This window comes from Harpia harpyja, chromosome 1, assembly GCF_026419915.1.
Source record: "Harpia harpyja isolate bHarHar1 chromosome 1, bHarHar1 primary haplotype, whole genome shotgun sequence".
Lineage (NCBI taxonomy): Eukaryota > Metazoa > Chordata > Aves > Accipitriformes > Accipitridae > Harpia > Harpia harpyja.
In genome coordinates this window covers 85,158,202-85,179,768 of record NC_068940.1, presented here as the reverse complement: position 1 = coordinate 85,179,768, position 21,567 = coordinate 85,158,202, and the positions used below count along the sequence as shown (strand labels likewise).

Here is a 21,567-nt window from a genome sequence, read left to right as displayed (position 1 = left end):
CCAACGATATGCCTGGTAACTTTGTAACAGTACAAGTAATCAAGGAACTTGAATGAACTTTTATCCTTCCCTCACTGAATCACTTTGATTGGACACCTTTTGCCATGCACAAAGAGCCTTTGTAAGCTGAATATATACAACTTAAAAGTATTCAGCAGTTACTGATTAGTTACTACACAAAAAGGTAACTTGAATTAATGAAACACTAAACTGAGCGTTAGTATGCTCACTGCCCTGACTAAGAATCAGAAAATGTCTTTGCTGGCCAGGAAGTTCTCAGTGAGGTGGGGTAGGGCTGGTTTCTACTGCCCCTGGAATAGAACCTCAGTGTGACTGAACTGCCGTCTTCCAATCCCTGCTTTTCCCTTAGAATTTTATTCCTTTTCATGATGATGTTTTTCCTCTTGAATCCTTGAACTGATGCCTAGCTGCATCTCTAGAGTCTTACCTCTGTCTGCAATTTTACCTCTCTTAACTTGCAGAAATCCACTCTATCAACTTTTTCACATTTCTTGCTCAGAATTTAGCAATTTCCTCACAAGTCAGAGAGGGTTACACAGTTGTGTCATGGATCACAGACAGCTGAACTCCTGAGGAAGAGAGAAAGGAGTTTACAAAGTCAAGTCATTACATATGAAATATATAACAGTATTAATATTATATCCTATACAGAAATCAAAGCTATTCATATTGACTTATTCCCTTCTACAACACTATTTAAAATTGTATAAGTACTTGCATTCTATTCCATACAATTTGTGAAATGTCTAGATTACACAGGAAATTACGAGAATAAAAACCCTGTTGTTCAACTTCTGCCAATTAATACTGAATTCAAAAGTTTTTTTTATTTCTCTATTCTACAGTTACAGTTCATCATATCCCTTACAAATCACAAAAATGAGGAGTGGAAGAGATGTCAGAATGTCCTCCCATCCATCCTCCTTCCTCCAGATCAGATCAACTATTCCATCTGTCGTTCTTGACAGATGTTTGAGTTCTGTCTCTCCCTTGGTAGTTTCCAAAGACAAAGATAGAGACTTTTAGACTATCTATCTGAACAGTTAGGAAGTTTTTCTGATGTCTAACCTGAGTTGCCCTTGAGATAGGTTAGGCCTCTTACTCCTTTCCTACCCACTGCAAATATGAAGAACTACTTCTTCCATTCCACTTTGCAGTACGTTTGAAATGTTAATGTTTCTTTCACAAGTGTTGTCTGTCCTCTCTAGGCAAAAAAAATTTGTTACTGTAGTGAAATGACTAAAAATAATCACTTTATTCAGTTCATCTCAAGAGATTGATTATGGCACTATGACCATGTTCTGCATGTTAGTCTTTGACCAGAGTCAAATTGCTTTGTTCCTTTTTGATGTTTACTGTAAAACAAATGATTGTATACAGTAAGGTAAATGTGGTTCTATAGGCCATTGCATTCAGTGCAGATACACACTTGTTCACAAGCTCCAAACCTTTTAAACAGCCATACCCATAGACACTAGGGGTAATGCTTCCTCTTACCAACCACTTCTGCTTCCAGAAACACACTGCCACATGCCACAGCTCTGTCTGCTTTACATGCTGCAATGTCAATGCATCCCTGACAACAATCCAGATAGATCCACCAGGAAGATTCCAGTTATGATATCAAGATGTGCCTGCATGTGATCACTTTGCAAGAAATAGTTCTAAAGAGACTGGAGGAATTAAGTTTCTCACCATGCAGGATTTCGGCGATTAGAACATCAGATTTCTGGATGTTGTGACCAGCTACCTCATGGCTACAGTTACTGAAGAGCCAATTACCTGCAGTCATTCTATTGACCCAGACTAGATGCTCTACTGTCTCGTTAATTTATCTGTATCTTCTCTTAACTCCCAGTTTCCCTCATTCCATAAGGGTTCATTAACCTTAATTTCCACAAAGTCATTTCCTAAAGTCCTATCCAATGGCTAATCAGAGCTCCTCATCTTTCCCGACACTTCCAGGTACAAGCTCCCGGTTTGCTTGCAGTTCTAAGCCATCTTTAGTCCAGGGGCTGTCAACAGCTGAAGCTGGTGGCAGAGGCTAGAAAAAGAGGTCAGGAAGAAGCAAGCACATTTACATTGATCCCAAGCAAGATACGTTTATCTAAGCTTACTCACTACAACTGTTAGTCTCCCTGTGGACTGGTTGTTTACCAGGTATCATTTCCATTTTCTGCTTCCAGTTCCTGGGTACAAGATATGTTTTTAAAAAGTGTTAATCAGCTATTGATAAATATACAATAGCTAATGTTTCTTGGGAATAAAGGAATTTTCCCTCTCTTGGAATAACTTATTTTATTTCTTTTAGGAAAAACAAATATGGAGTGTGGCTTATATTTGATACAGAAAAATTTTTTTCACAGAGACCCAGAAAAGCCCAAGACTCATAACTTATTCTGGTCTCTAGTCTGCAAGAATTATGATAAATCTATTCTCACACTACCAAACAGATCAACTCTTTTACAAGCTACAGGCTCTCAAGTCACTAGTGAGCACAATTCAAGTTGCCTCATCATTGGCTAAACAGCTGCATAGCATTTAGATGTTAGCTTTTGATAGCTGATCTGCTTTATCCTATACATTTCATACTTTTTAAAGGATAGAAGAATTGTCTTCCCAAGTCAGTAAAATATTCTATCTTATTGATAGGTCTGCTATGTAAAAATCTAAATGAGCGCCAGTCCTAGAAAAACTCCTAAAAAAACATTTCTTAACTGTCTTATCTTCACAGCAACTACTTCATATATTTATTAAGCAGCCACTATAGGGTACAGTATTATAGTGCTTGATATAATTTCATTAATATCTATACTACAATAATATTATTATTTTACTTAAACTTATATCAGTATTCTAAACTAAAACTAATTTCTCACCTATTAAAAATGCCATTTTTCTCTGTTCTTTCTTTTCAGTCAAAACTGACTCCAGTTCTGACAAGCTGGCACACTGTAAGATCATTAAAATGTATTCTGATTCCAACAAGGTTTATTGCTCTACTCCCAAATATTCTCCATATCAAGGGCAAAACAACCTTTTCCTATACATTTTCCACTGAAACTTGAATTTATTAGACTTCTGCCTTGCAAATCCAAATTTCATCTCTTTTCTTATTTATTTCTTACTCATTTCTAAGCATAAACTTTGTATAGACATGACATACCATATTAAACAGCAACACGATCAATGAAATTTAAGAAGTGCTAAGCATGGCCAAACTCATAGAGTAATATTAGTACACAGAGACCTTCCTGCCCAATAAACAGCAGAAAGAACAAATACAAAGTATTTAACTAATCAGCAAGCCACAGGGGTCTCCCCCAATGCTTCCTCCCCTTCCCTGTGTGGACGGTGAAATCACAACACGATTTCTTGTCGACTTCCCAGACAGAACGGGAGATGAAGGCCGTAGGTCAGAGCCAGAGGGACTGGGGACTGGCTCCACAAAAAGTCAATGTTCACATGGACCCTTGAACCATGAGGCTTAGGACAGTGTTCCAGCACCATCAGAGATAATTGAAGGAACACAGTCATCTCTGCTCATACTCCAATTTTCTCACCCTTTGCACTCCAGACTTCCTCCTTTCTGACTCAATCCTGAGTCACTACCTCTACCCAGTTTACATTCTTCTTGCACACAACGACACATGACCCTGTGTGAGGGTCATGACACTAAATGCAGTTCCTTGATTTCTTTTTATAGTCTTCAACAAATAATGAATGATTAACAGTTCATCCTGACTGAATAAAGTGTTCAGAGCAGCCCTGTTTTCCACGTCACCATTCACTGAGAGCAAGTGATTTCGTTAGCGTGGAACAATGTTCAAGGAAGCAACTCTCACCAGCTCCTTTGAGCACTTAGTCAAACTGAGATACCTGCTACTGTAAGAGAAGGCCTATATCCCTCGTACTAAGTGTCTGCACCTGGCACACTATGAATGCTGTTCCAGTAGAAATTAGAGATCCTAAGGCCTACATCCTATGGATCCACAGCTTCCCCTTGTGGGCAAGTGTTTTGGGTTTGTGTGGTGGGGTTTTGGGAGTGGGGGAGGGGCTGCAGGGGTGGCTCCTGTGGGAAGCTGCTGGAAGCTTCCCTGGCTCCAAGTTGGACCCGCCTCTGGCCCAGGCCGACCCAATCCACAACAGTGGTAGCGCCTCTGGGAGAACAGATTTAAGAAGGGAAAACCTGCAGCAGAGAGGGGAGCGGGAAGCGAGAGAAACACCTCTGCTGGCACTGAGGTCAATGAAGAAGGAGGGGGAGGAGGTGCGCCAGAGGAGGGGATGCCCCTGCAGCCTGTGGTGACACAACAGGCTGTCCCCCCCCAGCCCATGGAGGTGAGTGGGGGAGCAGATGCCCACCTGCAGCCCATGGAGGACCCCATACTGGAGCAGGGGGATGACCCCAAAGATGGCCATGACTCCATGGGAAAGCCTGCGCTGGAACAGTCTGTGCCTGAAGGACTGCAGCCCATGGAAAGGACCCATGCTGGAGCAGTTCATAAAGAACTGCAGCCCATGGGAAGGACCCACATTGGAGAAGTTTGTGAAGGACTGTCTCCCGTGGGAAGGACCCCACGCTGGAGCAGGGGAAGAGTGAGGAGTCCCGCTCCTGAGGAGGAAGGAGCAGCAGAGACAATGTGTGATGAACTGACCGCAACCCTTATTCTCCATCCTTCTGTGCTGCTGGAGGGGAGGAGTTAGAGAAAATTGGGAGTAAAGTTAACCCTGGGAAGAAGTGAGGGGTGGGGGAAGGGGTTTTAAGATTTGGTTTTACTTCTCACTATCTTTGTTTTGATTTGATTGGTAGTAAATTAAATTGATTTTGTTTTTTCCCCCAGTTGAGTCTGTCTTTTGCCCATGACCATAATTGGTGACTGATCCCTCCCTGTCCTTGTCTCGACCCACGAGCTTTTCTTTATATTTTCTCCTCCTCATCCCACTGGGGTGGGGAGGAGTGAGCGAGTGGCCTCATGGTGCTTTGTTACCAGCTGGGCTTAAACCACGACAGCAATGTATGCTTCTTAAATACTACAGGAATTCCTTCATGGTAGCATCCTCTGGGGTTCCTTGTATAGTCAATACTATGAAGCAGAACTGAATTTAGAAAATGGATCCGTTTTAAACTACCTCTGGTGAGTATCTTTGGGACTTGTTGGCATGCAAACAAAGCCTTTTATCTAACCCACCAGAGGAAATGATCTGGTAGTGATTCCATGTCATGGGCCATTTGCAGAAGACATTATAGCATTTTCCATGGTGTCTGGGGACAGATGCATTGCTAGGTTATCCCACATCCTAAAGAAGATAGATGATTTCTTCAGTGATCAGGCATGGCTGGCAATTGGTTCATGAAGAGGTCCATTGAGTTGGCAGTTATAAGGAGGTGTAACCAGAACAAGGCCAAGTCCTATAACCAAATCTTCTTCCATTGTATGGTACATGAGGGAGGAGAAATATCTGCCTAGGTTATTTACAGAACATCTTGGCAACACATTAGCAAAGAAAGATGCCTGTTCCTATGACAGGACCAGGAAGAATTTCTCACACACCAATTGGATAGTCCAAATCTAATGTGTATGTGAAATAGTGTTTACAAGAACAAAAATTATTTGAAATGTGACACTTCATCTTGTCCCAAATGTATCTGTGACAAACACTCTTTTGGAATACTGGTGTGGTGGGTCACTTCACAGGACAGAATTACCACCTACTTTCCTAATTAATTTCCACCTATATTCATATTTCAAGTAGACTGAACTATTTAAGAGTGGTAGGTCTCTCAGGGAAAGTACATGTACATGCTTCTGTAAGGCCTAAAAATGAAGATAAGTCTATAGCATCATGAGTGAATGTATGGTCTTTTCATATACTGGAGGTTAGATTGGGTGATCACACTTAATTTGTTACAGAGTTCACATTGTTCCAGTGAAATATGGCACCTGCACTGACAATTTCCTTTGGTTCACAACAGGGTGAAGACAGGAAGGCAGAACAATGCTTACTCCAAGATTTCACAGTAAGATGTTACCCATAAACATTTTAACCCCCCAAATGGGTAGAAATTATTATGCTGTTTCTTTTTATGGTAGTGATCAAAACATCCTTTGTGCTAGCACAATATTAATAGTAGTGGCTATTCTGATAATGGTAAACTGAGTAAACTGATCTCCTCCCAACGGATCGCATGGACACACATAACGACTTGATTGTCATGCCATATTAGATGGCTCATACATCAGTGTTAAACCATGACAGGAAATAGAGGAAAGCAATAAAGACATTAATCACCTACAAAAATCCCCTTTCTTCCACACGTATATTTATATGAATATATGGAAAGAGAGGGTGTGAACAACAGAAAAAAAGAAATATGTATATATATCTTCTATACCAGCAAAATAGGAGTAGAAATAATGGCAAATGTTACCAAACCCCTCTGTTGTGCATCAACTTTGATCTAGATGATAATAAAAGCAGTCAGACTTTTGTCTCTCTTTTGATCTGGGTATATAATACTAGTCTAATGGTGTTTAAGAGTAGGTTCTCAGTTTTGATTGCAAGGTTTACCTTATAGTTTTTGCAGTGAACCTTTAACTAACTTGAAGACAGATCCTGAAATCTATACTGTACAGATGGATTTCTGCACACTCAGAGATCCCTTTTACTTCAATAGCAGTCATCCAGGACAAAACTGTCAACTATACACGATGAATATGTTAATATTTCTCTATCCAGAATAAAAGAGGGATATATGGGAAACCCAGTCCACAACTATACTGAAAATTCATGTTAATGTGAGAACAAAATAGGCTTTTATGATCCAGTTACACAGTTACAACCAAACAGTGGTAAAACCAGAACTCACAGCACTGGCTACTTCTGCTTGGTCGCATTGCTCCTAAAACTTGAGAGATTACAACAATAGCAACTGACCTGACTGCAGACCAAGCAAGAGTAATTGCTTAAACCTTGAGGCCACTGAATTCAGAAACTTGTAAAATGGGATTTCAGGCCTTAAGGATTAGCTTTCCTTAACTAGCAAAGATTGCACCACTTTTAAAAACACTGCCCCAGAGTGTAGTATGATTATCAGCTACATGGCAGGAAAAATCTCCTGTAAGAAATTTAGTAGGTAGATGTCTCAGAACAGTTATCTGAGCACTGAAAGGAGATTTGGCTAGCAGGTTATTCCACCTAGAAGAACGCTATGAGAATGTAAAATCATATGAATCCTGGAAAAATTGTTGGGGTTGGCATCTGGGGAAGTATCTGAGTTAATAGAACCTTTAAGTTAATAGAACCTAATAGAACCAGTGCCTTTAAAGTAGCAGTCATACAAGGGTTAAGTCAGCAAGAGTAATTGTGGGACCTGTGAATCAAGCAGAAATACAGTGGGAGGAGCAGCAAATTCAACTTCAACAAATGGGAAAGGTAATGTAGGTAAGAAGGAAGGGAAGGAAATCTCAGTTCTGTGGATCTAACAAAAGGTCTGCACATACTGTAATTTTCAGAAATGTGGTCATAAAGGACCCACAGCCTCCATTTAAAAATAAAGATCAAAAGGAACAGAAAAGGGAAAACAGTCCTCAGTGTGGGTTTAGCTCTTTGTGTAAAAAGAGGTGGAAAGAGTAACTGCAAAAGACCCTTGGAGAACATAAAAACTTCCTTTAGGGAACACCAATGGGACTGCAGGAAAGCAACATGGTAAAATCTGAGAAAAAGAGGCAAAGATACAAGAAAATGGGATAGAATCCATAAATTCCCTGCTGGCTTGTTTTGTCAAGCTAACAAAAATAGATGAGGAGGAACAAAAACTACGGAACATAACAGGTCCCTCTCAGTGAAGCCCTCGGGCATCATCTCTTCCTCTCAAAAACAAAGAGTAGGGACAGTCTGCTGTCTACCTGCCCCAGTCTAGTGGTAAAATTACAATATAACCAATGCAAATGGCCAATAACAATATTAGTACTGGGTGGTCAGGGAAAGAACATTAACGACCACTAGTTCCATGATGTTGATTGATACTGTAGTGTCAAACACTCTTCAATGAATATTTGTTCCAGCTGGAACTCAAGAAAGTGGAAAAATGATAAAAATTGTATTATATGCATGAAAGGATGTTCAGGCACCTGTATTAAATCTCTGCCTGCAGTTAAATAGCTGTCAAGCTCAGGAGTTCCTTCTGAGTATAGGAATGGGAGGATCCTTCTTATAAACAGCAGGGAATTATTGGCACAGCTTTGCTGAAACAAAATGAATTAGCTGCAGATTTTGCTACGGATGTTTGTGGAATTGGGGCTGACCAGTGGGAGGTGAGGGTGGAGTGATTCCTGCAAGTCATTGATGCTTTGTTATTAAGAATCCGGAGGAAGTAAAAACAGTGGATATTTGGGCAACAGAATTTCCTCAAGTTTTGTGTGTCTCTAAGTTAAAATGTGGAAAAATAGCAGTTGTGTATTAATTGGAGGTCCAGATCCTCCCTCCCAAAAAATAATATCAACACCCGCAAGAAGAAGAGGAAGGACTCCAACACACCATCAACAAGTTTACTGGAAAGCAAGGTCCTAGCACAGAGACCTATAATTTTAACATCCCATTTTGTCCAGGGTTAAAAGCAAAGAAAAAAGCCTAAAAGTGGATTTTTAACACTTAAATAAGGTAGCCACCTCTCAGGTTGTTTGTATGGAAACATGCCTGAAATTCTTGTAGCACTAAGTGGAGTATCTCACTGCTTTTTTGTTATCAACTTAGTCCATGTTTTCTTTGCAATTCCCCTAGCAGAGCAAAGCTGGTAAAAATAAGCATTTACATATAAGGAAAAGCAACATTGTTTTATCCATGTACCTCAAGACTTTCAGATAAAATGTATCAAATGTGGATGAAATTACCATCAAAATGTGTTATGTCATATCATACATGGATGACGTGTTGGTACATGGAAAAACTGAATTGAAAGTCCAGGAATACACCCAAGAAGTAATCAGCATTACTCAAAACACAGGCTTTAAAGCTAATTGTGACAAAACTCAGCTGGTACAATCTGAAGTGAAATATTCAGAAATAGTTTTAGGTCAGGAAGGGAGGGTGATGCTGGGATCACCAAAGGGTAGAACTGACTATGAAAGCCCATGCCCCACAGCAATAATTGTATTAGATTCACTTTTGGAATTGCTTAAATTTTTTTGAGAATATCCTTACATTTGCAGAAATCAGTAAACCACTAATCAAATTAGTGAAGAAATCTCACAAACAAGAATGGAAAGAACAGAAAAAAGCAAAGCTGCACTAGTTCAAACCCTGACCATCAGATGCCCTGATTTTTGTAAGCTGTTTCATGTTCAGCTGGCCACTACAGATCTAGACCTTGGGACTGTGCTATTTCAAGAACACAGAAATAAGATGCAAATTACAGCCTTTGCTTTGAGAGTCTTAAGATCAGTGGGAAAGAACACTAGTCCATATTAAAAAACAGGTTTAGCATTGGCATAGGCAATGAGCTTTGGGAATACGTCACTAGAGACTGTTTTGCAGTAGTACATATCACATGTACTCCACAAAAGTAAATCATCAGTGGAAAAGTACAAACTGGATATGTATCAAACCCTAGGTTAGCTGGATGGACATTGGCCTTCATAAATGAAGAGCTTGCTGTATAAGACGACAAGATTTTGTCACCAGCTCTATATGGCTTTTAACCACTGGAACAGAACATAAGTGCCCTTTACCTGTTTACGTGTCTCTCACGAGATAAAAGCTCCGTTGCTGACCTCGTGCCACAGGATATTCAGTGTGGTCCAGTTTTTATCAAAAGGATGGAAAATCCTTAATTAGATATGCTGCAACCCCTGTGAAAAATAAAAAGAGCTGCCTGCCTTCACTTTGCACAAGCGGCAGAGCTACAAGCTCTGCTAACAATGTTAAAAGAGGAACCTGAAGGAAATGATCTGGCTTTGTACATAGTTTCAGACCGGATATATCAAGCTTTAACTATTTGGCTACCAACATGGAATGAAGATGACCTGCAAACACAGAATGGAAATCTGGTAGCCTAACAATCATGGAAAGGAAATCCTGAACAGTTTAAAAAAAAGAAGCAGAGAGGAAAAAAAAAAAATGCAGGTCATGTAAAAGCATAGCAGAAGGAAAAATACAGAAGCAGCAGTATTGGAATAGCCAAGCAGATGCCCTTGCCAACCAAGGTTGTGGTGGTCCCAGTAGACTTCAGATTTGAAGAAACAACCATTTTGAAAACAAAACAAAGGAAATCATACAAAGCAAGGTATCAAAGACCTAGCTGCCTAAACTGAAAGAGTTACCATACTTGTATCTCAACTAATATATTTTTTTCTTACTATAGCAGATCCAACTTGTGGAGGAAATTACATGGATAGTGAAGGGGTTATCATGTCCCCTTTCTGGCCTAATCCATATATCAACAACTGACAATGTATCTACAATGAGGAAATTGAAGGGTGATTACTATAGAGGCTAGTAGACATAGGTAAAGCATAGAGAGCGTAGTGCGGCCAGATAACAAACAGTTGTAGATGGAGAGCACTATATACACTTCAAGTAGATTTGTTTCGATAGGTGCATGAACAAGATCATGTAGGGGTTGCTTGAATGGAAAAGGGAATACTATAAGATGGCTAGTTGGCCAAAGGTGAAGACAGATGGATACATAATTGCTTAACTTGTGCTGTGTTGAATACCCGCACTAAGAGAAAAATAACATTAAAACATGAGAGAATTCATGAACCACAGGCTAGGATACAGACTACACTAGACCACGTGTAGTCCCATCTTAATCCCACCTACCATGCAAAGTGGGATCAAGTATTTTTTGCTAATACTAGATCCACTGACAAAATGGGTTGAGGTAGTTCCAGTGAAGAAAGCTACAACCAAGTCTATCACAGTGCAGGCATTTAATGTGTTTTCCAGATGACATTTAAACCAATAAATTGATTTGGAGCAAGGAACATGTTTTCTGGGACAAATCATCACGGAATTATGCAGAGGCCTGGGAAGAAAATAAAGGTTCCGCACTACACGTAACTCCCAGTTCAAGGTAAATTGAATGACTCAATGGGACTATAAAAATAGCACTAAGCAAAACAGTGAAAAATTACAGAAAATTTTGGGCTACCATATCATCTTGTCATTTTAATGACCTGTGAGCCACAACAGCTTCTCACAAGTTCATGTGATTTATAGCTATGCCTGGGAGAAAAAAACTGCCTAATGTTTTAACTGAAGAAGGGCTACAAACCCTATCTAAACACTGGAAAGAGATTAATGTTGTTATAGCAATTCAACTGGGAAGGAATGCTCAATGCATGGATAAACAAACAAGAACAAATCACTACTCTGCAGAACGGGAAGGAAGATGGAAACTAATGTTCCATATTTTCCACGCAAGTTTATAGTCTAAACTGTAAGTGGGGTGGACTAGCTCCAATTACAAATAAAGCAGGGAACCTTTTGCATATCAAGTAAAGCTCCAGAACGGAAAAATGCCTAAGTAGTTCCAGTTTCAATTTTAATTATGGGAAGTAAATAAGTTAACAAAAAAGCAAGAATGTTATATTATAGATGTTGCTATTAAAAATTAACAGTGAGTAAGGCGTATGGGAAGTCTCACCAGAATCACCATCAGCGGAAAGGCTCTTAAAAGCAGCAGCATAAATTAATTGTTAGGCTTTGTCTGAGTGAAGTTTGCATGTTTTTATTTATATTGATAATTATGTTAGGTTCAAAATTGTGAATATTTGTTTGTGTTTCAAGAGAGTAGCAAGCACCCTGCTTTTTGTTTATAATAGACCCTACCTCTAGTGGCAATGGAAAGCTTTTTTGTACCAAAGATCGTGAAAACATTGGATACATGTCTCCACCACTTTAAAATTATGAGAGACACGTGTGAAGGCTAAACAATAGCATCTGTGTTCCATGATGCCAAAAATAATCTTATGATTTTAACGAATGTCTCTGATTTTAAGGGAATGTATTATGGGGGCTTGAAGCAGCATACAAATTTAACTTGGATATTTTATTTCTACTTACTTGGCTAAAAATCAAAATAACCTACAACAATTGTGATGGAACGTGAACAACCACACCAACTGAAATACAAGTAGAAAACACCAGAGATGGTTAAACCAAGTGTGAAAGCCAGAAGCAAAGTAGAAACTGGAACCAAAAAATAAGGTCAAACATGTTTAGTTCACAGAGTTTTGTTGTTGTTGTTGTTATTTAACTTTTTAAATCAGAGATTCCAGTTGAGAGATAATTCGCAATTTTGGGAATACAAGATACTACTCAGTGGCAGCAAATTAATAGAGTGCATATTACTGTGAACTTTGACTTTTCCAAGGCAGAACAGATATACTCCTTTTATTAAAGGGACATTTGTAACATTGACCCAGAAATGGATTCCATATGATTGAGTACAACATACCAAAAGGGTTTAGGGATACCATTTTAGAGGGAGTAGCAGTTACAACTGGAATTTTGGACACCATTGATGTAGAAACTTTGACTAGTAAATTATCAAAATTGGGGCATATTATATGCAACATTCAAAACCCATGACATAAATATATATGTGACAGTCTGACAAATTATAGTCAATGTCTCAAACATTTGTTAAAGAACTTTGGTGGAGAGGACAGCCTCTGTAAAAGTGCTGGAGTTGTGTGAACAGGAAAATGTGGTTGGAGAAGAGGGCCCCATGGAGGGTGGGACCGCTCTTCTCCAAAGCCGCAATTCCTTATCTTAAGCGACCATGAGAAGAAGCACAGCATATGCGCCTGGAGGAGGGAGCCCCACAGAGGATGGGACTGCGCTTCTATCTTAAGTGGTCATGCCAGCAGGCAGAGAGAGGCAATTCCCCAATGACCCCCCAAGCCCACTGATCGATTCCAGAGAACCCCGGGAATGTGAACTGTGCATGTCAAGACCACCGACTATAAAAGAAGGGAGGATGAGTTCTCGGCATGTGCCCTCTGGAACTGGATCTCTAGGCTGGCTGGACCAATGCTGGACCCAGGACTGGTGAAACCCTTTTCTTCTCTCTTTCTTCCTCTCTCTCTCTCTCTTTTCCACAGTCCCTACACCTCATCCTTTTAAACATAAACCGTTGACCAAGTCTGGGACTAGGAGTGCATCTAGCTGCCCCTGGGGTCTCCTCTGAGAAGGAGTCCAGAAAGCAAGGAGGTCCACTCTGAACTTCATGATTCAACAGGTGGGCTCTCCTTCTGACACAGTTTCATGTTCCTTTTTCTGCTTCTTTTTCTACACCTCCCTTCTCTTTTCAAACGGCGGCTTAATGACATGATGCAAGGTTCATATTGATAAGTTCACTTGTATTTGGTTGAATAAATGTTGACTGTTGTATGAACTCCCCTTGTGTTGTTTCACCTTAATTCTGACAAAGGAAATCCATGAACCTGAGTCACTCCAACTTTGGGACACAACAATATATATATAAATATATCTTTGAATGTTATTTAACTGAGATTTAACAATGTCATATGGGAATCAAAATGTGGATGGAAGTAGCAAAAATATTTGTTTTATAGAAAGAAAAGTGCTGGAACTAGAAAGCGGTATTAACATTGTTAAACTACTAATAGCATAGTAGATTCCGTGAGCAATAATCACCAACACACAAGTTATGGGACAGTCAGTGTGTAGAATGGCCAAAGTTTCAATCATTGAAATGGGATAGAGCTGTGATTTTAGGAGAAATTAAGGCCAAGCTACTGTAGAGGAGGCACAGAAGTGATTGTAAAACAGCACATGCACAACCATGCATTGCTACTGCCTGAAGAGATCTATCAGTCACTGCACAGAAGCTAAGTAGCATTACTGATGGTGTACTAACAGATTTGGAAAGGCCCTGTAAGAAATGGGGTTCTAGAGACCGAGGTCTGCCCTATGGGAATGCAGTCTGAAGAAGCCCCCACAATGAAACAGAATATTGCTCCTACAATAGCAGTAACTACTTGCATGTGGAGCCAATTAGCAGTTAATGATTGTAGGATCTGTGACACCAGATATGGGTATGTTATTGTTTATCTGCATCTATTTCAGTAGGAATTGCCAGAAAACTGTGCTCTGCGTAGAGAAATAAGTGTGCAACATTTATCATCTATCTATCTAATTTATGGTAAACTTTTGCAATGTTTGCCTATAACACCAGAATTACCCAGAACACCACCAACCTTGAGCTAATTTGGAAGCTTTATAACAAAAACACTAAGGAATCACAGCAAATAGAACAAGTAGCTAAAAAATTAATGAACAGGCACCAAGCAGTGAAAGGACATATTACTTTAGAGCATCAACAGCCACTAAGATCAGGAACTGATGCAGAAACCCCAATTCCTCCATGACATTTTTAGAGGACAGTCAAGTACTGGTACAAGAATCATGTATTATTTTAACCATAAATCATTACCTGTGTATTAACTAGTTGTCTTTTTGTTACAGCTTGCAGTTATGTCTTGTAGTGTGTGACAGAAGATCTTGGGGCTATCTGGAGCTATACAACTGCAAAAGACCTACATGGATTTTGCAAGAAAACCATGAGACAAGACTGGAGCAGGGTGACATTCCACCTTCTTGCTCTGAGGCAGTACCTAGCCTTGAGCCAGCAGAGCTTCAGAATATGGGTTCAGAATAAAGGCATAGGGAACTGAGTTTCCATCCCATCATTGACAGGAAACATACCAAGACAGAAGACTTCTACGAATAGAAGTATACTAAGCACAATATAATCAATATTTGCTTGCCTTGAACCCAGACATAAGCACACTAAAACAGCAAACCCAGCAATAATATACAAGCATTTTGTAGCACAGCTAATTATATGAATAATATGGAACCATAAAGGGACAGAGACTTGGGATATAGTTTCACAAAAGGGATATAGAAAAACATCTGCAAGTAATAAAAACTGGAAAATAAGAACTAAGGATGCAGAATAAGCAGGAAAGAATCCTGGCAAAATCAGAACAAGTTCTAGTCCTAAAAAAAAGTTAAACTATATTGGTAGCAGGCAAGATTCTCTGCTTGTTTTGATTGGGAAGGGGTGAGGAACATTAAAACATCAAGGATGAGCAAGGAAGAATGGGGAGGAAAGTCATCCACTTCAGTGCTATCCTTACTGAAGCGCTCTCAAGTCTGACTACCTCAACATCAGTGATTCAGGCCCTCAAGAACCACAGCAGTTGACACGGCATACACATATTCAGTTGCAAAAAGGGATATACTGTTCCTAGATGTATAGGAAGACTATATATCAAGGTTTTAATTGCACACCTGTGAAGAAAAAGGATCTTAACTTATATTTTTGTCATCTATTACCTGATCAAATGAGGCCACCAAGTGGCAATGTAAATATTTAAAGTCACAAAGGGAAAGTGTAATGCCTTTTAATAACATAACAGCTTTAGAATATGCAAAAAGAATAATCAAGAAAAATGAACATGGATTAAATTTTATGTGCCTTGACATAAAGCAGTAATCTCATTTCTGGTTTGTAAGTATAGCTTTCAAACGCTGTCTTCCAGTGTTTAAGTCACGATGCCTTCAAATATTGCTTTCCTACTCATTTCAGGCAAGCAACCTTAAACTGACTTGCAAGAAGTTTTAAAACTCAGGGAATGAAATTAAAATCCTTCCTGTCCTAAATCACAAACATGCTTCATATTTCAGTGTCTACTTTTTCTTGGCCAATTCTACTGTGATGTCCTTTTGTAGAATTCAGGTCTCGTTCTTATTCTTTTTCTGTTCATGACTGTCACCCAAGTATGCTCTAAAAAGGCATGTGGTACTCTGCTTTCCTCAATTGCTTTCACTCCTTCCACAGAATTAAGTATCAGCAGGATGCCAAAAAAGAAGGTGGGTGAATTCCATCTTCTAAAACACCCTTAAACCTTCCTTTTAAAGGATCCTGTACAGATTTTTTTAAGATGTAAGGATAAGCAATAATGCCAAAGTGCAAGATCTACAAATAATCTGACAAATTTACTGATTCTGAGAATTCACATAGGAAAGTGTGATTTGCAAAAGTGCAGCTAGAACTCCAAATGGTACCTAGCAGGTTTCAGTACAAAGGTATTGGTAAATCAAATATACAAAAGCCAAAACCCCTTCAAAACACAAACTTTTAAAAAGCAAGCAGGTATGCCTCCTACATATACACAAAGCTAATCAACTGACTGAAATCCATGAGATGTGATCCAAACTATTAGTACACTTAAAACTATACAAAAGTGCAACAGTAAAATATATCATATCTCATACCAAATGCACCATAACCTGTTTGTATTTTGCTCCTAACTGAGGAAGTCTTATGTGATATCTTGATATCAAGTTCATTTTTCCTATTGCAAATCACAATACAGCATCAACTTGTGGGTTAACCCTGGGCAGCGGCTAGGTCCCACACAGACACGCACTCACTTCTGCCCAGTGGGATGGGAGAGAGAATTAGAAGGGCAAAAGTGAGAAAAAATGGTGGGTTGAGTTAAAAACAGTTTAATAAGTGAAGCAAAGCAGTGCATGAAAGCAAAGCTGAAAAGCAAAATAAGGAATACGCTCAGTACTTTGCATCGACAGGCAGATGTTTAGTCATTTCCAGGAAAGCAGGGCTTCATAATTCATAACAGCTACTTGGGAAGTCAAATGCTGTAACCTCAAATGTCCCCACTTCCTCCTTCTCTCCCTGAGCTTTTACCACTGAGCACAATGTCATATGGTGTGGAATACCCCTTTGGCCAGTTTGGGTCAGCTGTCCTGGCTGTGTCCCCTCCCAACTTCTTGTGCACCCCCAGCTTACTTGCTGGCTGGGCAGTATGAGAAACAGAAAAAGCCTTGACACTGTATAAACACTGTTCAGCAATAGTTAAAATATTGGTGTGTTACCAGCCCTGTTTTGGTAAGAAATCCAAAACACATCACCATACTGGCTGCTACAAAGAAAATTAATTCCATCCCTGCCAGACTCAGTACACAACTTGTATAGTAAGTTTGTTCAAGTGGAACTAAACCTTGTAAATATTTAAATTGTTCAGAAGTGAAGTTTTAAACTTGCAAACTGTGCTGAGACACAAACTCACTGGGATTGGAATAAAAAATCTGACTCTTAGGTTTTATTTTCCAATGTGCTTTTGCTTTCAGAAAATAACAGAAGTGAATGAATTCTGTCAGATTTGAAAGGGGAGCATGTCACAGCTTTTTTAAATAAGAATATCCTTAATGGAGTTTTTGCCACTTCAGTTATGCAAACAATCTGTTTAAAAGTCATCTTCTTATTGACTGAAAGCCAGTAAATCTGGAGAAACACTTCTGAGCCTTTTGTTCTTTGAGATGTAGTGATTTTCATACAGGCATTGCTATCCATAAATCCAAATGAATTTTAACCAATTAATATTCCTCATTGCCACTATACCAGTCATAGCTGCTGTATTTATTCATATAGTGACACTTCAAATTCCTACTTCAGTAATACTGTTTCTGAATATTTTAAGTAATGTGTTCCAGCTTCACATGGTTGAAATCAAACAGGAGTTAGTTCCCAGTAGGTTTGGGTTTTGGGATGGGGGCGGGGAGGGGGGTTGTATACTTTTTTTAGAATCACTCATTACTCATGCCCATGCTTTACAGAGACTGACTTCTAAGTGAAGCCGTATACTCTGACACACACAGCTATTGGTATCTTATTAATGTTTTAAAGCTAACAACATTGTTAGAGGCAACCAGCTGAAGTCTGTGCATCAATTCACACACACACAGTGTTGTCATTAATATGGTGCATCCATATTATGCATTCTATATTCAGAAACTTTAAAGCTGAAAGTTCTTTTTTTTATGAAATTAATTATAGGAATAATTCTGTGGTGCAACTGTCAGATGTGAATCAAAACAGTTTAGGCTGGAAGTGACCAACAGAAGTAATTTTTCTACCTGGTCAAAGCAGGGACAACTTTGAAGTTAGATCAGGGCATTCTGATTCTTCATCCAGTTAAGTTTTAAGTATTTCCAGGACAAACATTGTACAGCTGCTCTGAGCAACCCATTCCAGTGTTCAAACATCTTTGCTGACAAGAATTTTTCCTAATATCTATCCCTTGTGGCAGCTTATGACAATTGCCCCTTGTCCATTTGCTACGCACTCCTCAGAAGAGGCTGACTGTTCCCTCTATCCTCCCATTAGGTAGTCAAAGACAATAAGATTTTCCCTTAGCCTATTTTCTTACAGAGAGGCATTAAAAATGCAAGAGTTACTACAGTAAATTTCCTGACAAATTTATTGAGCTTTCTTAAGTCTAAGGCAGCTGATGATATTCAATTATTTTTTTTTTTTTATTCTTTTGAAGCCTTCTGGAACCTTTTTACAGTTCCTGCTTTCATAAGACAGTATTAGAAGATAAATTATATTTGAAAGAAAGCAATGATCTTTGAGAAAATTCATTTGCTTGAGGACTAAAACCTATCAATATTGAAACCTAAAGCTTGGTCCAACAGACAAGCCTGATTTAATCTCAAATCTCAAGTATAAAAATAAAAAGTTGCAGTTTCTGGAAACAAGGCAGAGGAGAATAACAGAGAAGATACTTTTGCTTTTGATAGATGTAGAAAAGTTCTCCTGTTGTTTGGTTTGGTTGGTTGGTTGGTTTTGTTTGTTTTTTGTAAATTACCCAGTATGTTTATCACGAATTTAAGAACAACAGACCTTGCAGCTGAAATCACTCATCTGCAGAGATTAAATCTACTTCAGCCTCAGTTTGAACTTAATTGAAAGATTACTCAACCTGCACAAATCTCTCAATAGAAGTTACAGAGACAATGGGCCTCAACAAAGACTCTGAGAAGCAGAAAGAAACCTGAACACACACTCTTTGTTTCTGAGAGTCAACAAGTAACACATTCAACATTTTGCTTTGATAGCCTGAAAGAAAAAGTAAAGAATGATAGCTTATTTCAGTCTTGTTCTAGTAGAGCCATTTTATCCAGAAAAATTGTAATTCTTGCTTTCAGAGTAGAAAGAGAAAGGATATCCTCCTTATCGTGGTTTAAGCCCAGCTGGTAACAAAGCACCATGAGGCCACTCGCTCACTCCTCCCCACCCCAGTGGGATGAGGAGGAGAAAATATAAAGAAAAGCTCGTGGGTCGAGACAAGGACAGGGAGGGATCAGTCACCAATTATGGTCATGGGCAAAAGACAGACTCAACTGGGGGAAAAAACAAAATCAATTTAATTTACTACCAATCAAATCAAAACAAAGATAGTGAGAAGTAAAACCAAATCTTAAAACCCCTTCCCCCACCCCTCACTTCTTCCCAGGGTTAACTTTACTCCCAATTTTCTCTAACTCCTCCCCTCCAGCAGCACAGAAGGATGGAGAATAAGGGTTGCGGTCAGTTCATCACATGTTGTCTCTGCCGCTCCTTCCTCCTCAGGAGCAGGACTCCTCATTCTTCCCCTGCTCCAGCGTGGGGTCCCTCCCACAGGAGACAGTCCTTCACAAACTTCTCCAATGTGGGTCCTTCATGAGCTGCTCCAGCATGGGTCTTTCCATGGGCTGCAGTCCTTCAGGCACAGGCTGTTCCAGCGCAGGCTTTCCCATGGAGTCACAGCCATCTTTGGGGGCATCCACCTGCTCTGGTGTGGCGTCCTCCATGGGCTGCAGATGGGCATCTGCTCCCCCACTCACCTCCATGGGCTGCAGGGGGGATAGCCTGCTGTGTCACCACAGGCTGCAGGGGCATCCCCTCCTCCAGCGCACCTCCTCCCCCTCCTTCTTCACTGACCTCAGTATCTGCATAGGGGTTTCTCTCACATTCCAATCTCCTCCCCTGCTGCAGGTTCCCCTTCTTAAATCTGTTCTCCCAGAGGCGCTACCACTGTCACTGATGGACTCAGCCTTGGCCAGAGGCGGGTCCAACTTGGAGCCAGGGAAGCTTCCAGCAGCTTCCCACAGCAGCCACCCCTGTAGCCCCCTCCCCACTACCAAAACTCCACCACACAAATCCAAAACACTCCTTCAGGTATACCTATACCACCACTTCTTTTATGCTGTTCCTCGAGAGTCGGGGAAGAGAGGCAGGAAACAGACTGATGAACTACCTCATAGAGAATTTGAATTATAATGTGTTTGGGAAAAAATCCATCCAAGCAAAGATAAAGCTTTACCTTAGGGAAGGCAGGGCAGTTTACTCACCATTTGATATTAAGTTCAATGCAGATAAAGATTAGTTCAAACTTATTCAGCTACGTGCCGAGTGGGGTAAGAATATAGCATATGAAGTAATATGAGATGATCTTAGAAGTTTTGGTAAGTGGTAACAACACTTGAAACAATTTATGAAGTATCTTCTGATTAAAAAGTAGATTTCCATATAGAAGACCATATTTTCATATCTAGTAACATATGAGTGTTTCTTTTTTTTTTTTTTTTTTAAATTCCTATATCGACACAACTCCTCTTCAGGTAATGTAATTGGCAGTCAATAACTGGACAGAGTTTTCTGTTTGATAGCATAGTCCAGTGGGGATTTGCATGTCAGTAAGTAAAAATTTTTATACTTTATTAGTAGGGATGGATACCTTAGACTAACGGACGCATTTAGGAATATCATATGCACAGCTCAGTAGAATGAGGCGTTGCACCACAATTTATCACCATTCATCCTTGTTGCACACAAAGTTATTCTCTTAAGCAGAAAGGGAACTCCTCCCATAAAGGAAGGAAAACAAATTAATCCACATAGCTTCACATCTCCCCAACTACCCAGCCAAATCCACTTCCTCATACCCAACAAAACACAATTAATTTACTGCTAGGTTTTCTTCAGAAGTGTTGTGTCATCCCATCTTCCAGTGACTTGAAGTTCATTTCATTTTGTGTCTCTTCCACAACTTGACACCAAGGCAAAGCCCTCCTAAGCACGCTCAGAAATAATGCCTTTGTTTAGAACAGGAACAGATACCTGTACTTTGGCTGCAGAGTGCATTACCATTTCACTCACCTATTCCCACAAGTACGCCCTCCAAAGCTTACGTATGACATAAAGGAGCATCCAAGGGTTCCCCACAGTTTGAACTCCAAGCCACCACACCCTGCACCGAGAGAAGTTCTCGCATCCTGGACAGCAACTCGCCAAGAAGAGAGAGAACTGATAACAGTTGAAAGAAGCCCATAATTTCACAGACGCTTAGAGGGCTACGGGATTCGCTTGGGGGTCCTGAACCCCACAGACACGTACCGAGTGAGGGGACACGAAAGTGACTTAGAGGAAAGGGATGTCTGGCAGAAGGAGAGCGCAGGAATTCTCCCACAGACGTCCTTCTCCGCACCTGGCGGAGCGCTCCCCCTTCCTCAGCCGGGAAGGGGACCCGCCGGAGCCCCGACCGCTTCCCTCCGCGGCGCGCGCCCCTTTGAAGCCCCGGCGCCTGGCGGCGCGGCGCCGCGCCCCTCCCGCGCGCTGATTGGCTGGCGGCGCCGGCGCTCTGCGGCGCTGTGATTCCGAGG

General features: G+C 40.2%; 1 protein-coding gene across 1 annotated transcript in view; it reads right to left on the bottom strand.

Moving 5' to 3' along the window:
• Positions 1 to 9,955, bottom strand: part of LOC128148780 (ATP-dependent translocase ABCB1-like) — a 61,811-nt gene extending 51,856 nt beyond the window's left edge. Inside the window, exons 1-2 of the mRNA XM_052803004.1 lie at positions 9,750 to 9,955; positions 449 to 590 (exon numbers count right to left, since the gene is read on the bottom strand). The gene's annotated coding sequence lies outside the window, so the exon portion shown is untranslated. The remainder of the gene's footprint in view (positions 1 to 448; positions 591 to 9,749) is intronic.
• Between the last annotated feature and the right edge of the window lie 11,612 nt (positions 9,956 to 21,567).